The following is a 21,118-nucleotide window of genomic DNA, read 5'->3' as shown; positions in this document are numbered from 1 at the left end:
AATCTATGCTGCTTGCATTCAGTACAAAGCAATGCCATGTGGAGAGTGTGGGTGGTCCAGGAAGACTTCTTGGAGAAGGTGGCATTTTCCTTATCTGAGACGTAACAGGTCAGAATGAGCCAACCTGGAGAACCATGTCAGAGGCAGGAGGAATTCAACTCTCTGAAAGGTTCTTTGTGCGGTGCCTGGCTGGCATCAAGTGATCAAGATGGTCATTGACCACTTGAGCTCAGTCATTCATTCAACAGACATATTAATTGGTGCTCAGCACTGGGGACACAGCAGGGAGCAGAAAAGACACCCGCCCCCATCATTCAGGCAGAGTAAGACAATAATAAAACAATGGACAGATACAAATCTAATGTCAGGTGGTGATAGCCCCACTGGGAGAAATAGCAGGGTCACTCGTCACTTTTATTCTCCATCCAGGTGTTTGTTTGGCATTTTCCCGGCAACTCAGGGCAGAAGGGACCCCTGATGCTCACTCTCTGCCAAGGGAAGGTGGGAAAGAAGCCCAGGTTCTTTGGAGTTGAATTCTGTCATCTTCTCTTGCTCAGCCTGCCTTGGGGCCACAGTTGGGATGCACAGAACTCCCCTCCCTGACACCTGACTCCTGAACTGATCAATACCCTCTCCTTATGTTTCAGCCCAAAAATAGTTACATTAAAAAAAAATCAATAGAGTCCAATTGGATTTGCTGTATTTTTATTACTGAAGGTGATGGAGACTCTAGAATTGCCTGGCACTTCTGAGCCCCAGCTGTTTTGCAGTGTTAACCTAAATTAATCCGTTGGGGGACCTCACTCATCATGGCTGCGCTTCGGAGCCCAGGATTCAGTACCTAGGAAGGGTGACTCAGAAAGTACCGCATCTCTAATGTCTGCTTGTGCTTGGAATGCCTCCCACCAGGGCTCTTAATGCACTGGAGCAAATGGACACATAAAAATACTGCTGTGGCTGCAGCCTGAAGCTCGCGGGGCTGACTCGATGCGCCTGGCGGAGGGTCCTGGCTTTCCTTCCAGAACTCTGGAGCGGTGGACGGGCCCTGCCTATTCTCCAGGCTCTCGGAAACCGTGGCTCCCTTTGTTTGCCTGAGTCTCTCTGTGCTGTGTGCTGCGGATGGATTTATATCCTTGGTTTGCTATGTTTCTCTCTGTAATTGTACCATCTGCTGCTGCAGGCTCTCCTGGGTAAGCGGAGGGGGCCAGGTGAGCGGGGACGGGGGCACCTGGGCAGAGTGGTGAGGATGCTTTGGCAAAGGGGTGGAAGGGGTGGCCAGGTGGGAGGGGACTCTGTTCTCTCTGAGTCTGTTCCAAAGACTGGACAGGAGGGAGTGGAAGGGGAGGGGCACGGTGTAGATGGAAAATGGTTTTCCCCAAAAGAGTTGTTTTTAGGGTGACATTGCAGTGGAACTTTTCCAGGCTAGTGGAGAGCCGCTGGCTGCCTCTGGGCCATATCTGGGTCTGCAGGCTTCCCTTGTTTGTTACTGGCATTTAAAAAGTGGAAGATGTCACTATTCAGGTTTTCCAGCTTCTCTCAAGAAATTGGAAGATCTGGGAGCACTGGTGTGGCTCCTTGACCTCTCTGAGTCTCAGTTTCCCCATCTGTAAAATGGACCTGCGTCCCCGGTGCTGATCGTCAAAACCTCTCCCCAGTTCTCTTCCTTCCTTCATTCTGCCTTTGCTTACTGACACATGTTTTCCTCTGTACCGGCACTGTGGCAGGCGCTATACTTGGAGCGGGAGATACGGCAGGTTCAAGGCAGGTGAAGGTCCCTATCCTTGTAGGGTTAGCATCAGGCACAGGGAAATAGACACTGAGATAGCTAAATAACTAAGATGTGCTGTTTATTAAATGGTTGTTAGTGGTTTTGGAGAAACATGAAGTGAGGGACTGGAGTGGGAGGGCTGGGGAGAGATGTTTTGCAATTTTAAATAGCAGGATCAGGAAGGTAACTTTGAGTAAAGACCTAAGGAGGTGAGGCAGCCAAGTGTTCCAGGCAGAGGGAACAGCCAGTGCAAAGGCCCTGAGGTGGGAAGGTGCCTGGCAGGTTCAAAGACGGAAAGGAGGCCACTGAGGCTGGGCTGAGTAGATGAGATTATAGGGACCGGAACCTGGTAAGGACTGTGGCTTTTGCCTCAAATGAGTGAGTCTGGAATTACTAGTAGGTTTGAGCAGAGGAGACAGTGCTTTGAGTCACAGGAACCAGAAGCAGGGAGAGCCCCGAGGGGCTATTGTAATAGTCCAGGGATGTTGGTGGCTTGGATCAAAGTGGTAGCCAGAGAGGAGATGAGAAGTGGTGAGATTTGGCATGTAGTTTGAAACTTGCCCTATGGGATATGCTGATTGATAGACTCAATAAATATTTATTGGGAGCCAATTATATACTTACCACTGTACTTAGAATAGGGGCCAAATCAATATATACATATATATATATATATATTTATTTATTTATGGCTGCGCTGGATCTTTGTTGCTGTGCATGGGCTTTCTCTAGTTGCGGTGTGCAGGCTTCTCCTTTTGGTGGCTTCTCTTGTGGAGCACAGGCTCCAGGGCATGATGACTTCTGTAGTTGTGGCATGCGGGCTTAGTTGCTCCACAGTGTGTGTTATCTTCCTGGACCAAGGATCGAACCGGTGCCCCCTGCATTGGCAGGTGGATTCTTAACCACTAGGCCACCAGAGAAGTCCCTCAAATCAATGTATGCTAATGGTGGACTTAACAAACTGAACTTAACATCTCTCTGTTGGGTTTTTGCCTTTTATGCGTTCTTCCCAATGGCCCTGGGGAGAAGGTTGGGATGGATGAGCCTATGTTTCTGCATCTGTCAGACAGACATAAAGACGCATCATTAACGAGGATAAAGTTAAGAAGATCCTATGAGACGATAGATGCAAATGCTTCTTAGCAAGTGCCCAGCACATGCTAAGCACTCAATCGCTGGGGGCACTTATTAATAATGTTGGTAAGACAGTTGAGGAAACCAGTGTTCAAATGTACTATTTGCCCCTGGAAATTGGAGGTGGAGGTCAGATTTGAGCTGTGAACCTATCAGCTTTAGTGTGGGGTTCATTTTTTTGCTGGAACCACTGATGTTCTAAGAAAAAAGTTTCTCCTGTGCTCATGATGTGATTGGCACAGTTTATTACTGTAGTGTGACACTGCAGGTGTACTTGCTTTATCTGGTAGGTGTGTAGCTGAAAAGCTGTGTGTCAATCAAATTTTATTTTCTTCATCCAATTTCACAACAGTTGAGAGATGTGTAAATTCCATCTGACCCTGTGCTGGCCTTGGTTCCTGTTCATTGCTTGTTATTTTCTGTACCCATCAAACTGGGCATCACCAGGCTAGAGTCCATAGACCAAATCTGGCCCTCGACCTGTTTATTGTGTAAATAAAGTTTTATTGCACCAAGCCTTTTTGTTTACTTATTATCTGTGGTTGCTTGCTCACAACAAGGGCAGGGTTGAGTAGTTGTGACAGACATCATATGGCTTGCAGAACCTAAATAAATTGCCTACTATCTTGCCCTTTCAAAGACAAAGTTTGCCTTAAATGTTCAAGCAGGGAATGCTCTGTAAATTTGTGTTTACCGCACGCTATGGTCAAAACAAGTATCCCCTTTTAATGTCTAAAAGATTATCCAGCTTGTTTGAATAAGAAGAATTGTGGGTTTGGTATCTCTTGGTTAAAAAAGAAAAACATATTGATCGAAAGTTGCCATCAGTTCAGTAATGCTTTTGAAGGACTAGGTTTTGGTAATTACAGTAGCATTTATGTAACATTTTAAAAATAGTAGCACATGTGTGTGGGAGATATTTTTTACTCTGCAGGCAAAGCTTGATGGCTCACGGCTCAGAAGACCCCTTGTAGGGATGCTGCTGGAGGGAGCTAGTTTAAAGGAACCTACTGGTTAGTTATTTTATACTCAGAATGACTCCGATCAATGGATCTCTTTTATGATCTTGTGTTTTTTCATATTTGATTGTTTTAAAGATTAACATAGCCTTTTCTCTTTTATCTGTGACACCGAGGTCTGTGACATTTTAAGTTTCCAAATTTAAGATTTTCGGTGCACTCATGGAGATGATGTGTCAAATGCAAGAGTATGCCAGTGTATTAAATCTGGATTATTATAGTTGCAAAGTATAAAGTTGGGAATTTTTATACTAGTCCCTGAAGGTGGGAAGCTTAAGGAGGAAACAGCTTCAGGCATGGCTAGATCCAGGGGCTTAACACTCTCCTAATGAAAGCTTATGCTCTCCCTCTGTCTCTTAGTTCCTTTTCCCCCCTGTGTTCATCTAATTCTTTGATGTCAAAGTTCGCTATCGGCTTTCCTCCAACCAGCAAAAATCAAATGTCTCTTTCTTAATTGTCCCAACAAGAATCTCAGGACTGACTTTTACTGAACTAACATGGGTTGTGTGCTGACCTCTCAACCAGGAACTGTGGCTGTGGGGATGGAATCCTTCATCTGATCAGCCACCCTTAAGTCAGAGGCTCATCTCGGGAGCCAGAATTGGAAGGAACTTGCCGGAGAGGTAGGCAGGGAATTGTTTCCCAAAAGAAAATCTGAGTGCTTCCACGAGAAGGAAGAAAATTCACTCTGACAGGCTACCAAGTGAGGTGGGGACATTCCCTCCACCCCCCACTCCAACCCCAGGTCGGGAGAGCTCTCATGTCTGGATTGATACCTCTGGTGCTCTTCCCTCAAGGAGCCAACACTTACCCCTCCTGCCCTTTGTGGGTTCTCTTCTGGCTGCTCCTGAATCTCCTGGGGCTTCTGTTTTGTGCATGTGACCTCTGAAGTCCCAGTCCAGTGATCTCACACATATCTTAGTTGCTTGGTTGAAATCACAGACTATTTGGAATGTAACCTGCTAATATATATGAAAAGAGAACTTGATCTTTGACCCAGCAATCTCATTGCTGGGAAACCTATGCTTTCTAGAAATAAAAGCACCACTGGTAAGATTGTATGCTCATGGATATTTATAGCAGCATTGTCTGTAATGGTGAAAAAGAGAAAAAAACCTTGATTGTTCATCAGTAAAGTAATTCTGGACTAAATGGTGGTATTTACATGCTTGGACCACTATGTAGCTATTAAAAAGAATGCATTGGACCTCCCTTGTCCTGGAGGGATGACCAGGGCTTATTGTCAAGGAGAAAAGTGAGCAGCAGGGTAACAGCCTGTGCATGCCATTTTAATAAAAACAACTGACCCAAAGTCTCCTATGTGTATAAAATAACTATCTTTGGATGGTGCTTTCTATATGGAAGTCATAGTTCTAATATGTCTACATGTATCAAACTCATATTCTCAACAAGCCTGGATATTATTATGTTATCCATTTAAAAAATTATTTTTAATTGAAAGATAATTGCTTTACAATATCGTGTTGATTTCTGCCATACATCGACATGAATATGGCACAGGTATACATACGTCCCCTCCCTCTTGAACTTCCCTCCGACTTTCTACCCCATCCCACCCCTCTAGGCTGTCACGTAGCCCCTGTCTGAGTCGCTTGAATCATACAGCAAATTCCCACTGGCTATCTGTTTTACCTATGGTGGTATATGTATTTTAATGCTACTCTCTCAATTCGTCCCATCCTCTCCTGTCCCTGATGTATCCATAAGTCTGTTCTCTCATCTGGGTCTCTATTTCTTGTTGTTGTTTAGTTGCTAAGTCACGGCTGACTCTTGTGACCCCATGGACTGTAGCCCGTCAGCCTCTTCTTTCCACGGGATTTCCCAGGCAAGGATACTGGAGTGGGTTGCCATTTTCTTCTCTAGTGGTTCTTCCCAACCCAAGGATCAAACCCATGTCTCCTGCATTGCAGGTAGATTCTTTACTGATAAACCACCAGGGAAGCCCCCTGACTCTCTATTCCTGCCCTGCAAATAGGTTCATCAGTATCATTTTGCTAGATTCCATGTATATGTGTTAGTATATGATATTTGTTTTTCTCTAATTTACTTCACTCTGTAAAACAGGCTCTGGGTTCATCCACCTCACTAGAACTGACTCAAATTCATTACTTTTTATGGATGTGTAATATTCTATTGTATATATATACCACAACTTTTCCATTCGTCTGTCAGTAGACATCTAGGTTGCTTCCATGTCCTGGCTATTGTAAATAGTACTGTGATGAACCTGGGGTACACATGTCTTATGGTTGGGATTGCTGGGTCATATGGTAATTTTATTCCCAGTTTTTTTTTTTGTTTGTTTGTTTTTATTCCCAGTTTTTTAAAGAAATCTCCATTCTGTTCTCCGTAGTGGCTGAATCAGTTTACATTCCTACCAGGGCTGGAGTTTTAATCCAGGTACTTTGGATATTAACCAGCAGACCAAGCTGCCTCTCACCCCTCTCCCATCCCTTCACACCTGCGCTTTTATATTATTTTATTAGCATGGGAAAGGTGTGGCTGGACTACTGACCTTAGTGAAAGAATGAAGGTGGGGGTGGTGGGAAAGGAGTGGGGGAGTTTCAAGGAAGGAAATCAGGAAAGTTTGAGACGTTTCAGCCACTATAGTGCTGATGTTTTTTAAAAAAATAATGCTGATTTTTAAGTAAGAGAGCCTGACTTTTTCTCTTAGGGTTTCTGGGTCCCCACTGGGGCTGATGAGATTGCCTTGTTTGGGACCTCCTGGATTTGCTGCTCTGCTTTGCTGGGTGCTCTGGGCTAAGTTGCATGGGACTCAGGTGACCCAGGAGGGATGCTGCTTAGTGTTTCACTGGGGAAATTAAGCTGGGCTGTGGTGTGATGGGTGTATTTATTGAAAATGGGCTCATCAGTGAGCGACAGAGAATTAAAATAGTATTGATGTGAGAATCACCTGGCAGTCCAGTGGTTAGGACTTGGTGTTTTCTCTGCCAGGTCCCAGGGTTGCCCCCTGGTAGGGTAACTGAGATCCCACAAGCTGTGTGGCTTGGTTAAAAAAAAAAAGTGTTGGCTTAAAAAGTAAGAGTTTATTTCTTTCCCAAGTCAGATTCTGGAGCTTGGTAGCTCAGGACCGTAGGTTGGCTCTCTTCTGTGAAAGCCTCATGGACCCTTTCTCCTAGCATTTCAAGGTTGAGGTCTTTGCGTTCATGGCCCAAAATGGCAGCTACAGGTGCAGCCATCTTATCTTCATTCCAGGCACCAGGATGGGGGTGCAGATAAAGAAAGGGTAAGGGATTTTTATCAATTGTCTTTTATAGAAGAGTCCTAGAAGCAGCCCCAAGATGCTTCTGCTTATATCCTGTTGGTTATGATGAAATTACATGGCCACGTGTAGTTGTGAAGGAATCTGGGGAATGCAGTCTTCCTTTGAAGTTGCTGAAAGTAAAAGTTCTGTTACTCTCTCAAAAGAAAAGAATGGATATTGGGGGGATAATTAGTAGCTGGGGATGAATACTTTAGTTGGAATAGCACAGCATTTGGAGGAAGGTATAAACAATCAGGATCTTTTATAATTGCACTGTGTGTGTTTGTGTGTCTGTATGCATGTTTGTGTTTGAGATTTTATTCTGCCTCCTAGGATGGGAATCTGGGAAACAGTTTTTCTGGGTGAAAGCAGTTTGGCGATTGCACAACACTGGCTCTGTCAAAGCTGTGAAAGTGGTTTAAAAAAGTGTGACAGATAGGCCCCATGTCTGCTTTGTGTAAGTTTCTTCCCAAAGGTAACTACTCTGTTTATCAGTTTGTTGTGTATTTTTCCTTGTAGGAATATATATAATTTCTTCCCCAGTATCCATTTACATATAGAACTATTTTTTTTCAATCAGTGCTTGTTATTTCATGGCAGGGAAATATCAAGGTGTATTTAGTGATTTCCCTCTGTCTCAGGGCTTCCCTGGTCGCTCAGAGAGTAAAGAATCTGCCTGCAATACAGGAGATCTGGGTTTAGAAGTTCTCCTGGAGGAGGGCATGGCAACCCACTGTAGTATTCTTGCCTGGAGAGTTCCATGAACAGAGAAGCCTGGTGGACTACAGTCCATGAGGTCACAGAGCATTGGACACGACTGAGTGACTAAGCACATAGAAAATGGAGGATTCCCCAAACATCGAAAGGAGGTTTAGAAAGACATGCAAATACCGATGCTAGCCAGCAGAAACACTGTGCAGAAATCAGCACCCAACCTGGATCTCCAGACATTTGAGGAAAGCCAGGCAGGGTGTGACTGAGTGACAGTTATTGAAAGAACTGACACCTGAAGAAGTGGAATTAACAGAAAACCAGGAATGGTCAGGGGCTGGTTCTTAGAACCCAGGCCTTTTGCCAAGAGGTGCTTGCTTTTTGATGACCAGGACCTGCCGATGTTTCCCAAGGCTCCATTCTCAGTGGTTCCAGTGGTGGATGGTCCCCAAAGGACTTAGAAATGCTAGTCCCTCTACTCACGGCATTTCTCTAGATTCTGGGAACTTCAGTCTTAGAAGAGAGCCTTCTTCTGTTCCCGTCTATGCCTCCATGGCACTTAACACAGACGCATTCCTTTCTAATGCAACAAGTTCTCTAGAAAGCACCATGAATTTATGATGAATTTTTAATTTCCCTATGATATTTTTTTCTCCTTCCACCCACTCCCCCCCCCACGCCCAGCCCAGTTAAAGTGTTTTTCTCTTAAATTTATGGGCTGAGTTGTTAAGAACGTCTGTATATTTCAGGAGAAAAAAGTGCTGGGGAAGAGGGGGTCGGCCTCACCGTTTGTACCAGCTTCACTTAAACAAGCTCCAGAGTGGCCTCCTCTTCCGACTTGATTAATTTGCCTGTCATCTCAGATCATTTTGTAAGGGCAATTAAATTCTGCTTCTCTTCATTACAGCATTGAGGATGATATAAGGGAGGAAGCTGCTGGAATTTCTTTTTCAAGCTTTCCCATCCTGTACAGTTCCCTAACTCTTATTCTCTGTCTTTCTTTGTGAAAGTTTTAAATAAATGTTTGAATGAGAGGATGAACTTCTATAGCACCCCCTGTCAGCTTTCTGTCTCTCACGGCTTGATTATATAGTTTGCTCCTCCTTCAGCTGGTCTTACAAACTGTTTTCAAACAGATGACTGAAATTCAGATCATGAATTTGGGTGTCAGACTGCTTGGGTTTAAATCCCAATTCTGCCACTTGCTTGCTCTGTGACTTTGGGTGAATTACTTAACTTCTCTGTGCCACAGCATGTTCATCTGTGAAAAGGGGAAAGAAGGAGCTCCTACTCTTTGGGATGTTGTCAGGATTAAGGGAGATCTTGTGTAAGAATTCAACATAGTGCTTGAATTCACATGGGTCTGTAATAAATGTTAGCCCTGGTTTAATCTTTTCCAGCCATTGAGTTTTTAGTTGAACACCTGCTGTGTGCTCTGGTGCTCATTTTTGTGCTTTTTTCCCCTTATCTCTTCTTCCACATTACTTCATACCAAGTCTCGTTGTATGATAGTGGTTGACTGCTATTTTGCCTTCCTCTGAGAGTAACACCCTGATTTTGTTTTGGGGAATCACTGCTTCCCAGCTTTGAGGTTTGGTTACTGATAACTTTCTCCTCTTCCTCTGCCATGGGCCGGCTTATGACTTGTGCCTGACCAACCAGAACATCTCATCTCCTAGGCTTCAAGGATTGGCTCAGGCTTGGGCACATGACCCAAGCTTGGCCAATGAGATCCAGCTCTGGGATGTTTGTTGCAAACACTGGGGGAGGGAGGCTTCCTTTTCTGTTGCAGTTGCTAAGGTGGGGGGATGTTATTATTGCTATGTAACAAGTTTAAGCCACAAATTGATGGCTTAAAACAATCTGCATGTATCACTTCATAGTTACTTCATGGTTTCTGGGGGTCAGGAATCCTGCCCAGGTTAGCTTCTGTTTCCAGATCTCTCACAAGGCTCCTTTTATGGTGTTGACCAGGGCTGAGCTCTCATCTGAAGGCTTGACCATGGAAGAGTCTGCTTTTGTGCTTACATGGTTGTTGGCAGGATTCAGTTTTTGTGGGTTCTTAGACTGAGAGCCTCAGGTTTTTGACACGTGGTCCTCTCCATATAGAAGTGAGTGGCTTCACCAAAGTGACTGACAGTTTCTCATGACCTAATAACAGAAATGATCTCCCTTCCACTCTGAGGTATGACAGTGATCAGAAGGAATTTACTCAAGGAGAGGGGACCACACAAAAACCATGAATGCCATCAGGCGATGAATATTAGAGATCATCTTAGAAGCTACCTACCATTCTGGAACTGCATGAGAAGGAAGCAACGTGTAATAGAACACAACTGAGTGCAGCTCTTAGCATGCAGGCTGTTGCTGTGGGCCATTACCTCCCCACCCTGTCACTAGGCAACGGTTACTGCTGGATCATTATTGGTCCTGCTTAGCCATTGGTCAGCACTGTAGTGGGCCTCACCCACAAGTGACCAGCTGTCAAGGAGTGAGTTTGTGGTCCTGCTTGATCACTGGTCAGTGCCATGGTGGGCCCCTCCCCTAAGCAACTAACTCTCAAGGAGTGACAGTTAAGTGGTCTTGCTCAGCGATTGGTCAGTGCCATAGTGTGCCCCACCCATAAGTGACCAACTGTCAAGGAATGACAGTTAATAGTCTTGCTCAGCCGTTGGTCAGTGCTGTATTTGGCCCCGCCCACAAGTGGCCAACTGTCAAGGAGTGACCGTTAGCGGTCCTGCTTGGTCATTGGTCAGTGTCATAGTGGGCCCCTCCCCCAAGCAACCAACTGTCAAGGAGTGACCGTTAGCGGTCCTGCTTGGTCATTGGTCAGTGTCATAGTGGACCCCTCCCCCAAGCAACCAACTGTCAAGGAGTGACCGTTAGCGGTCCTGCTTGGTCATTGGTCAGTGTCATAGTGGGCCCCTCCCCCAAGCAACCAACTGTCAAGGAGTGACCGTTAGCGGTCTTGCTCAACCATTGATTGGCACCACAGTAGGCCCAGCCCACAAGCAACCAACTGTCAAGGAGTGACCCAGAGTGAGGCAATTTAGTCTATGGCTGGAGTGGTCATCGTCAGGTGGAAAGTGAGGTAAGAGGCAGAATCCTGGGCTCCTCCAGCTTACCCGGCCTCAGGTGAGTAGGTGAGCAGGGGAAGGAGGGGGACCCAGTGAACAGGCTGGGGGCTGGTGTCCTGCAGATCTCCAGAGCCCTCGCAAGTCCTCCCACAGGTTGGGTCCAGACCTTGAGGCAGAGGTGAGTTTCCCCCTCATCCCTGCCTGTGCAATAGGTCAGCACTGTAGTGGGCCTCACGCACAAGTGACCAGCTAATAGCAGCGTCTGTCTGCCTAGGATGAAGTCTGCGGGACCTGGCTCCCACCATATGGGCGACCCAGGGCTGGCTGGGTCATGGGTGCCCACTGCCTCAGCGATGACAGCTGGACAGAGTCTTAGCCCTGAGAGGGAGCGGCCAACTGAGTTCTGCCTCCTCTTAGCCGGGCCTGGACCTCAGAGGGTGAAAGTTGTGCCTTGGGACTTTACCCTTTCTTGTCAGGACAGAGAATAACATTTGTTTGGTGGAGGTTTACAGAAACATCCTTACCTGACCACAGCCTGACTTCAAGCACAAAGGATCTGATACCAAGATGTTGGCAAGAACAACTGTGCCCCTCCTTCCTCTCTCCTGGAAAAGGGCTTCACTGAGAGCTTTTGGGGAGCTTGGGGCTTTTTCTAAAAGATAACTTTGTTGATTTGTCTTGTTTCAGCTGTGCTGGGTCTTCACTGCTGTGTGGGCTTTCTCTAGTGGCGGCGAGCAGGGGCCATTCTGAAGTTGCGGCGCTCGGACTTCTCACTGCGCTGGCCTCTCTTGCTGTGGAGCACGGGCTCTAGGGTGCACGGGCTTCAGTAGTTGCAGCATGTGGGTTCAGTAGTTGTGGCTCCGGGGCTCTAGGGCACAGGCTTAGTAGTTGTGGCTTAGTTGCTCTGCAGCTTGTGGGATCTTCCTGGACCAGGGATTGAAACCTGCACACAAGGAAGCCAGTCTGAGACTTTGAAGGCATGAGCCACCCAGCTCCTTGCTGGACCTCGCAGTAAACCTTTCTCTGCTCCAAGCGCCCATGTTTTGGTATTGTTTGGTCTCACTGTGCCTTGAGCACACGGATTTGCATTTCAGTAACTCATGGGGGAAAACAAAGCCAAGAGAAGGAGATGGGGAGAGTGTTCTTGTGACCCTTTTGGAGTCTCCAAAAGTAGTTGCTTCTGCCAACTTGATCTAGAACTTCCCCGGTTCAGGAACCAATACATTTTACCTTAAGATACTTTGAGTTGGGCTTCTGTCACTTGCAAGAGTCTTGATGGAGTCTTGCGAAATTTTTCTCAGATTTCCTTGCCTGGCAATGACTGCTCCTCCTTGGAAAGCCTTTACATTCTGTGTGCTTGACAAAATCTAAAGTGTCACATGCCTTACGTCTCCTTGAGTCTGAGCTCATGGAGGGCAGAGTTGTGTGAATTTTTTTTTAACCCCCTTTCTTGCTTTACTGCAGTGCCTAGAATGCTGTCAGACACAGCGGATGCCATCTGTCAGTAATTAACAGTATGTGAGGCTCTTCCATGTCCCCCCTCCTCCCCCCTGCCAGTCAAAAGTGTCTCAGAAATGATCTCAACCTCCCTGCACCTGCCTTCGGGTTGGGATGCTGGATGTCAAAGGCAAAAACATCTCTAATGCTACCCTCCAGAGGCAGTGCACATCTGCCCACAGAAATCGCAGTGAGACTGTGAATTTCACAGTGGGTGGGTTAACCTAACAAAAAGAACAAGTCACAGACAGTAGTGCTGATCAGAAGTAGCGCTTGGCCAATTCCCTTAACATTTTAGGTTTTAACTGGTGACTTTTATGATGACTGGGCAAACATTTACTGATACCAACATTATTTTTGTAAATTAAAAACATGTAAAAATTAACGTATAGTTGATTTGCAGTGTTTTGCCAATCTCTGCTGTGCAGCAAAGTGACTCAGTTTCACACATATAATATGTACGTTCTTTATTCTTAATATTCTTTTCCATTATGGTTTATCCCAGGAGAGTGGATATAGTTCCCTGTGCTATATAGTAAGATCTTGATGTTTATCCATTCTAGATGTAATAGTTTGCATCTGCTAACCACAAAGTCCCAGTCCGCCCCTCTCCCTCACCCCCTACCCCTTGGCAACCACAAGTCTGATGTCTATGTCTGTGAGTCTGTCACTGTTTTGCAGATTGGTTCATTTGTGCCATATTTTAGATTCCACATATGACTGATATCATATGGCATCTGTCTTCCCTTTCTGACTTACTTCACTTAGTATGATGATCTTTAGGTCCATCCACGTTGCTGCAAATGGCATTTCATTCTTTTTTATGACTGAGTAATATTCCATTGTATATGTATACCAGATCTTCTTTATCCATTCATCTGTTGATGGACATTTAGGTTGCTTCCATGTTTTGGCTATTGTGAGCAATGCTGTTACCAACTTTTTTTTTTTAAAGTGATAGGATTTTTAAATTTTTTCCTAGGATTAGAATTTTCTTGCATGTCGAGAAAGTATGATCTCCTATCTGATGCCAGTGTATTAAAAAAACATGCTTTCCCCACAGATCCGTGTTAATATGCTTCTCATGAGCGCAGTCAGTCCATTGCAACGAGCCAGACTTGGAGGTTACTCGGGGTCACATCCAAATGCATTTCACTCACTGGAGGCCAGCCCATAATCAAGGGAAGGGGAACTTGACTCCCTCTCATGATCGGAAGAGTGTCAGAGAATTTGCAGGCGTATTTTAAAGCCATCACAAATGCCTTGGAGAGAAAATGGCTGCAGGTAGAGGGGCCTCAGCAAGGATTAATCAGTGAATTGTCAAAGGGTCATGAACCTCCAGGATCTAATGCCAAATGATCTGAAGTGGAGCTGACGTAATAAGAATAGAAATAAAGTACATAATAAATGTAACATGATTGAATCATCCTGAAACCATCTCCTACCCCAGTCCTTCGAAAAATAATCTTCCTCGAAACCAGTTCCTGGTGCCAAAAAGGTTGGGGACCACTAGAAAGGACTTCTGACCAGTGATGGATGGCCAGAGACCTCTGGTCAGTGACAAGTTGGACCAATGACGGAGTGATGGAGGGAGGAGTGTCTTGCTCCTGGATCCAGGAAGCTTGTGCTGTGAGGGATAGGATGGAGAGTGGAACTGTCCGAGTCACCAGCTGGGGGGCAGTGGACCTGGTCCCCTTTCCTCTTATCTTTTCTTGCTGTAATAATGTCCTGCTGGCCCTTTTCTGGTGATGTGCCTTGGGAGCCTATGATTTAAACGTGGCCCCTTGTAGTCTCTGGACTTGGGTGTGGTCAGCAGGCTTGGTGAGGGGTCCACCCCAACAGAGCCCCTAGTCACAGCCATCACAGCCTTCTATCTTATCCTGGCAGTGGCTTTGGTACCTAGATATTCTTCTCCACCTGCCTCCCTCTCCCTCTTTATTAATTTGCTCCTTCACTCCTTTCTAAGGGATTCATTGCAAGTTCTTTAGCATTCCAGGATGGTGCTGGTGGCTATCTTTCTCTGTGTGAGAGGCTTGAATTGGAATGTTAATTTCACCTGGGGCCCCCACATGTTGTTTCCGTGCTGAGCACACATTTAAAAGGGGAAAAATGTAATTGGCTCTTTCTTCCTGGGCTTCTTCCAGGAACCCCTGGGGGAGTGAATGGGAGGTTTCAGAGTTTCTGTGACCTGCAGATTTCTCCATGCAGCTTTCTGGAACTTCAGGTCCTGAGGCACACATGGAAGGAATCTTGCTACCTTGCTACCTTGCTATCTTTGCTACCTCCTGATCCAGTGGTGATAAGCCAGCATCTCAGGGCCACAGTCAGCCAAAGGGCCTATCTATTTGGCCAGCCTAGTGCTTTAATAATTTTTGAGCCAATATTCAAGAGCTGAGAGCTTTAGTATTAAAATCTGGATTTTGGGCTTCTTTTGGAAAGCAGCAGTACTGGCTGCACTGTGTCCACATTCCCAGAGAGTGACATGTGACTGCAGTGACATTCACCAATTCATTTGCCAATCCAGTCATCAGATATTTAGTTGGGCATTTGGTGTGCCAGGCACTATTGTAGGTGCTGGCGATGTAGCCTTCCTGTCAAGGAGCTTGCATTCCATCCAGAAGGCATGGCTCTTGTATGTCACCTGTCTGAGCCCTCCAGACCAGCACTATCTAATAGAATTTTCTACAGTAATGGGAGCGTTCTTTATCTGTGCTGTCCAATATGGTAGCCAGGAGCCACATGTCGCTGTGGAATACTTGAAATGTGGCCAACTGAGGAACTGAACTTATGATTCTGTTTCATTGGAATTCATATATATTTAAGTTTAAACAGTATTTGGCTACTGGCTGAAGTATTGGACGGTGTGGCTCTAGGGAATTGAATTTGCATCTCCCACTCATCAACTAACCCAACTCCTTCATTGAATAGTTGGGGAAACTGAGGTACATGGGTTGTGCAAATCAGGATTGGAACTCAGATCTCCTTGATGTCTCACCTATGATGTCTAGTGTAACTGATACCAGTTAAGCAGTGAATGGGGATGACATTAGATATAGTTGGAGAGGCAGATGGGGCTGAGGTTGTGCAGGACCCTGTAGACTAAGGGGAAGAATTTGGAGTTTTTAAAATATAATTTATTTTGATCACATACAAATTAACTATTTTAACGTGTGCCATTTAGCAACATTTTGTCTGTTTACAGTGTTGAGTGACCATCACCTCTATCTAGTTCCAAAACATTTTTATGACCTCAGCAGAAACCCCATACCCTTTATTTTTATTGTTTGGCCTCACTTAGCAGCATGCGGGATCTTTGTTCCCCAACCAGGGGTTGAACCTGCACCCTTGGCCATGAAAACACAGAGTCCTAACCACTGGACCTCCAGGGAATTCCCAGAAACCCTTTAAGCCACCACTCCTCCTTCCTCCATCCCCCATCACCGGCAATCTACTTTCTGTCTCTATGAATTGACCTGTTCTGGACATTTCAGAGATGCAGTCCTCAATGTATGGTCTCCGTGTCTGGCTTCTCTCACTTCGTGTGTTTTCACGGTTCATCCATGCTGTAGCCGGTGTCAGCGGTTTGCTCCTTTTCATGGCTTGAATCATATACCACTGAGTGCAAATGAAATTGGTCTGAGAGTAGTGGGCGGCCACGCAGGGTCTCTGGCAGGGGCTTCTTTCTAAGCATTGCTGGAAGGAAGTTCCATTCTGCAGCCTAGTGCTAGACTTGCTTTCCTTCCCTGGGTTTGCTGAAGCCAGTTTTCAGCTTTGCGTCCGGGGTCCAAGGTGCAGGGCTGTTCCAGCTGTCACTCCTGATCCTCACGTGCCCCTCACCGTGTCACCACGAGAATCCTCCCAGGACCCCCTTCCGAATTAATTTGAGCTTTCGGGGGGCAGTCCCTTTCCACATGCTTCCTGCCACTTGGATGCCCACCAAGGCGCAGGTCAGTGATTTACCCGAGACAAATTATGTTTGGAAGATCTATTTGATTTGGGAAGGGAGCTTCCACGTTGAGGAGAAGGGCTTGTGCTCCAAGTGGCCTTGCCTGGGAATCGGGGACCATGGGTAAGAGGCTTGGGGATTATTGTATTCTCATCAGTTTCACCTTTTATGTCTGTTAGTATTTGTTTTCTGTATCTGGGTACTCCTATGTTGGGCGCATAGGTGTTGATGAGGGTAATAGCTTCTCCTTGTATTGATCCTTTTATCACCATATAGTGTCCCTCTTTTTCTTTCTTTATAGGCTTTGTTTTAAAGGCTATTTTGTCTGATAGAAGTATTGCAATTCCCTTTTTCCTGTCATTTTCATTTGCATGAAATATCTTTTCCCATCCCCTCACTTGCAATCTATGTGTGAGACTTTGAGATTAAAGAGAGGAAAAAAGAGAAAATGAGACCCTCTGTCCAGTGCATCCTGAACAAGCATGAGGGGCATCTTGTCTCTATAATTGAGCACTGGGCTGGGAAACAAACATACAGAACCTGGCCAGCCCAACACAGCTAGCCAGCTCCAAGTGGGGCCCAGGCTCGTGGACCCACTCTTCCCAGAGGTGGCCCAGTGGCCAGCTGGGTTTCCTTGTCCTGGACCTGGAGAGCAAGCATTGGTGTGGCAGAGGAATGAGTATCCTAGCCACAGGGACAGAGCTCTCCTGGGGGAATGGGGCTGCCAGATTTCTTAGCCATTGCCCCATCCCAGGGCGATTCTTTGGGGAGGGGGAGTATACCCAGTTTCCTCTGCTCCAGACCCTGACAGCAGGGCCAGGCGCAAAGACCCCTTTCTTCCCTTGGCGCCCTCTCCTCCTGCCCACCACGGAGCTGGTCATGCCTGGAGTGCAGAGACACTTGTTTCTTGTTTGTCAGACACTGCCCATCACCAGGCTGAGCCACTTGGTAGCGTTCACCATCTCAGTGCCTTCTGTATTTTGTGGTGGTTCTTCTTTTCTCCAGTAGTTTTCTCTGACTCTATGCAATGCACTGACTATTGATTTTATTTAAAAAACATAATGACAGCAAGTTGTATGTGTAACTTTTCTCCTAGTAGAAAATGAAAATGTTCCCCAATCCTGAAGGCACCCTTCCTTCCCTGGAGGTGGATTCCTCTTCCAATTGCTTGTCTTTCCAGATGCTTTTCTGTGAGTTTCACCTGTATCTGTTCATTTGTTTGGTTGCTGATTCTTTAGTTCAGCATGTAGTAATTTATTGAGTATTTACTGTCTGTGTCAAGCAGTGTTCTAGACTCTGCAGATATATCAATGAACAAGGCAGACAAAAATCTCAGCTCTGGTGTGGAGATTCTATTGGGGGAAGTGAGTGCTATGGAGAAAAAGGAGGGAGTGGTTGGGGAGTCCTGGGTAGGGGGAGGGTTGCCGTTGAGAGGGCAGTCAGGGTCAGAGGAGAGCTGGCTGAGAAGATAATACTTGAGCAGAGGTCTCAACTCCATGACTGGGGGAAGGTTGCCCTTGCTGTGACAGCAGCAAGTGCAAAGGCCCTGAGGTAGGAGATGCTGGGTGTGTGCTTGAAACATTAAGGAGATGGGTGTGACCAGAGGGTCCATAGAGCAGAGACCAGTTTAGTGATGAGGCGGGATCACAAAGGACTTAGCAGGCCCTTGCAGAACATTTGACTTTTACCCTGAAGAGAATGGGACCCACTGGAGAATTCAAGCAGCAAAGTGACCTGGACCAACTCCCACTGTAAAAAGTTAACTCCACTGTGGTGCAGGAGTCAAACTGATGTGGGCTGGGCTAGGGTCGGGCGCCAGGTGGGAGACCCGGGGGTGGGGGGAGGCTGCAGCGGGGGTGAGGGCTCGAACCCGGAGTGGCAGCGGAAGTAGGAAGCGGGGAGGGTCAGGGATGTCCCCGAGGTTCTGGCCTGAGCTCCTAGAAGAACTAATTTGCACCAAATCAGCTGGTGGCAGTGGTTCCAGGCAGTGATTGATTGGAGATGCTTGGTCCAAGCGGAGGTGTCAGGTATACTGCTGGATTTGTGGGTCTGGTGTTGAGATGTTTAACCGCCTCCTGCCCCAAATATTTGTCCCCCAACCAGCTCTGCCTTCCTCTCCCCTGCCCCTGCCTGGGGTCCGCCTCCAACTCTGCAGACCACCTTGAGCGCTGCCTCCCCTCCCCAACAGGAGCAGGGAACAGGGGCCCCTCCCTGCAGACCGCCTACCTCTGACCAGAGGTGTGTCTAAGGCAGGGCAGGTGGGAAACCAGGGCATCCAAACAAATAAATTAAAATACTTCAACTCATTTTGGGAGCCCTCATGTGGCTTTCCCCCTCCCTCCCAACCACCCCATCCCTTCTGTGCACTCATTCTGGCTTCCTCTGTCACCAAAAGGAACAGAAGTCTTGGTTTCCTGACTCCTTGTTGGCAGGGGTGAGTGAGGAATGTCCTTCTTTTTGCTGCTGTGTCAGCCACCCCCATCCTCCATTTAACCGTTTCCTCCGGGGAATCTGAGCAAGCTGAGTTCCCGCCAACAAAGCCGAGTCCGGGGACAAGGTGAGGGACAAGGTGGGGTATAAACAGCATTGTGAGATGCTCCCAGCTTCATTTGCGGATGGCCTGTAATGAAGACGTAAAAGAACTTGCAATGCACTTGTTTGTTTCAACTGGGAACAGAATTTGTGATTTTGGTTATCTTTCTCCCTAACTGTTTAAGAGCCCTGAGCTAACCGCTTCCATCTCCCCTGAAGATAATTCAATCCTCCCCACTCCATTCTAGGAGCTGACTGTTCTGGCTTTGGTCCTGATGTTTTTGGTAGGCTTTGCTTTGTTCTGAATGGCCAGGTTGCTTCCTAACTCAGAGCTGCACTATTCTGCTGCCTTTAGAAATCTCAGCAGGAAGGGAGGGAGGGGGGAGCTTCCACTTAGATGGCCCCAGCACCTGCTGAACCTCCTTGGATGTGGCCTGGTTTAATGCTTTAATATTTGTGTGTGTGTGTGAGCTAAAGTATTAATATCAATATAAAATTAAGGTTAGGGAACTTACTGGCAACAGGTTCTAAGTAGCTGGCTCCACTGCTTTTCTTCTTATTGAGGTGAAATTTACTTAACATAAAACTATTTTAAAGTATGTAACCAAGTCAGTGGTTTTTAGTACATCCACAGTGTTGTGCAAGCACTGAATCAATCTAGTTTCAAACCATCTCATCACCCCCAACAGGAAGCCCTGTACGCCTGAGCACCCACTTCCCATCCCACCATCACCTGGCAACCACCCATCTACTTGGTGTCTCTGTGGATTTACCTATTTTTGGTATTTCATGTAAACAGAGTCATACACTATGTGGCCTTTTGATATCTGGCTTCTTTGACAAAGCGTCTTGTTTTTTGAGGTTCAGCCATGTTGTAGCCTGTGTCAGTGCTTCATTGCTTTTTAAGGGCTGAATTGTGTTCCATTGTGGGGATGGATCACATTTTCTTTGTTCATTTGTCTGTTGGTGGACATTCAGAGTGTTTCCAACCATTTTTTCCCCCTCTTTTTTTTTTCTTGTTTGGCTACACTGTGTGGCATGCGGGACCTCAGTTCTCCAACCAGGGATCAGACCCACACACCCTGCAGTGGAAGCCTGGATTCTTAACCAGTGGACTGCCAGGGACATCCCTACCTGGGTTACTTTTTAAAAACTCTGTGTATGATTTTAACGGGCAATTCGTGTGAGAACCATTGGAACGACCTTTGACCCCTGCCTTGGAGGGTTGGGGGGGGTAGGCCAGCATGGGGGTGGGGAGCTAGAATTGCGAGCCTGCCAAAAGACGCTTTTATTGTTAGACAAATGGCTTCTCAGTGGTCACTCTGTGGTTTCTTGTCCAGCGGTGCCTTCTCCAGCCCTGGCTGTCTCTTGTAAATAACCACCCTGTTTGATTTTTCTGCTTAGCACTTATCACCATCTGAATGAATCTCCCTTTGTTGCCTGGATGGATGGTTTACTTGTATACAATCTCAATTCTTTTGCTCTAGATTAGAGTGTGGTCTCCATGGGAATAGAGACTAGGACCACCTTGTTCACCCCTGTCTTCCCAGCACCTAGAGGGGTTCTTGGTGAACAATGTCAGGTTAGAATCTACTTTATCTATTTTCTGAAACTGTCGGAGGCTGGGCTGCTGCCAAACCTGCCTTTAGAATAACTCATGCAAAAAAAAAAAGAAAAAGAATAACTCATGCATCCATCAACTCATTCATCCATCCATTTAGTCATTTGACAAATATTTATTAATGCTCACTCTGCGCCTGGCAGTGTATTTCAGTGCTGACAATGCCCCTTCTACCAATGAGCTCTCAGACTATTTGGAAGACAGACAGGTAAACAATCTCAATATAGTTCAGGGAGTTAACACTGTGGAGGTGTGAAGTGGCAGTAGGAACCATTAAGGTTAGCTTTAGGAAGAGGTGTGTTAGTTAGGATTATCTTGGTTGTAAGTAACGGAAACCCAATTCAAGGTGATATAACTAAAAGAAAATTAAAAAAAACTTACGTAACTGGAATGTCCTGCACAGGCTTCAGGTATGGCTTGATCCAGGGCCTCAACTGATGTCATCAGGACTCATTCTCTCTCTGTCTCTCAGCACTAATTTTTTCTCTGGTGGCTCTATTCTCAGGCAGGGTCTTTTCAAAGATGGA

The 21,118-nt window shown here is 46.3% G+C and overlaps 1 protein-coding gene across 5 annotated transcripts in view; it reads left to right on the top strand.

The window, feature by feature from the left end:
* Positions 1-21,118, top strand: part of LOC110131117 (transmembrane protein 132B) — a 378,266-nt gene that overhangs the window by 7,419 nt on the left and 349,729 nt on the right. Inside the window, exon 1 of one of the 5 annotated variants that reach the window (XM_020883539.2) lies at positions 10,362-10,437. The exons of 1 other annotated variant lie outside the window; for it this stretch is intronic. The gene's annotated coding sequence lies outside the window, so the exon portion shown is untranslated. Of the gene's footprint in view, positions 1-10,361; positions 10,438-10,775; positions 11,054-21,118 lie in introns of those variants that run through there. 3 more of the 5 variants (XM_020883530.2, XM_020883535.2, XM_020883534.2) reach the window with 3 other exon arrangements.

Source organism: Odocoileus virginianus, chromosome 12, assembly GCF_023699985.2.
Source record: "Odocoileus virginianus isolate 20LAN1187 ecotype Illinois chromosome 12, Ovbor_1.2, whole genome shotgun sequence".
Lineage (NCBI taxonomy): Eukaryota > Metazoa > Chordata > Mammalia > Artiodactyla > Cervidae > Odocoileus > Odocoileus virginianus.
This window is presented reverse-complemented; position numbering and strand designations above follow the sequence as displayed.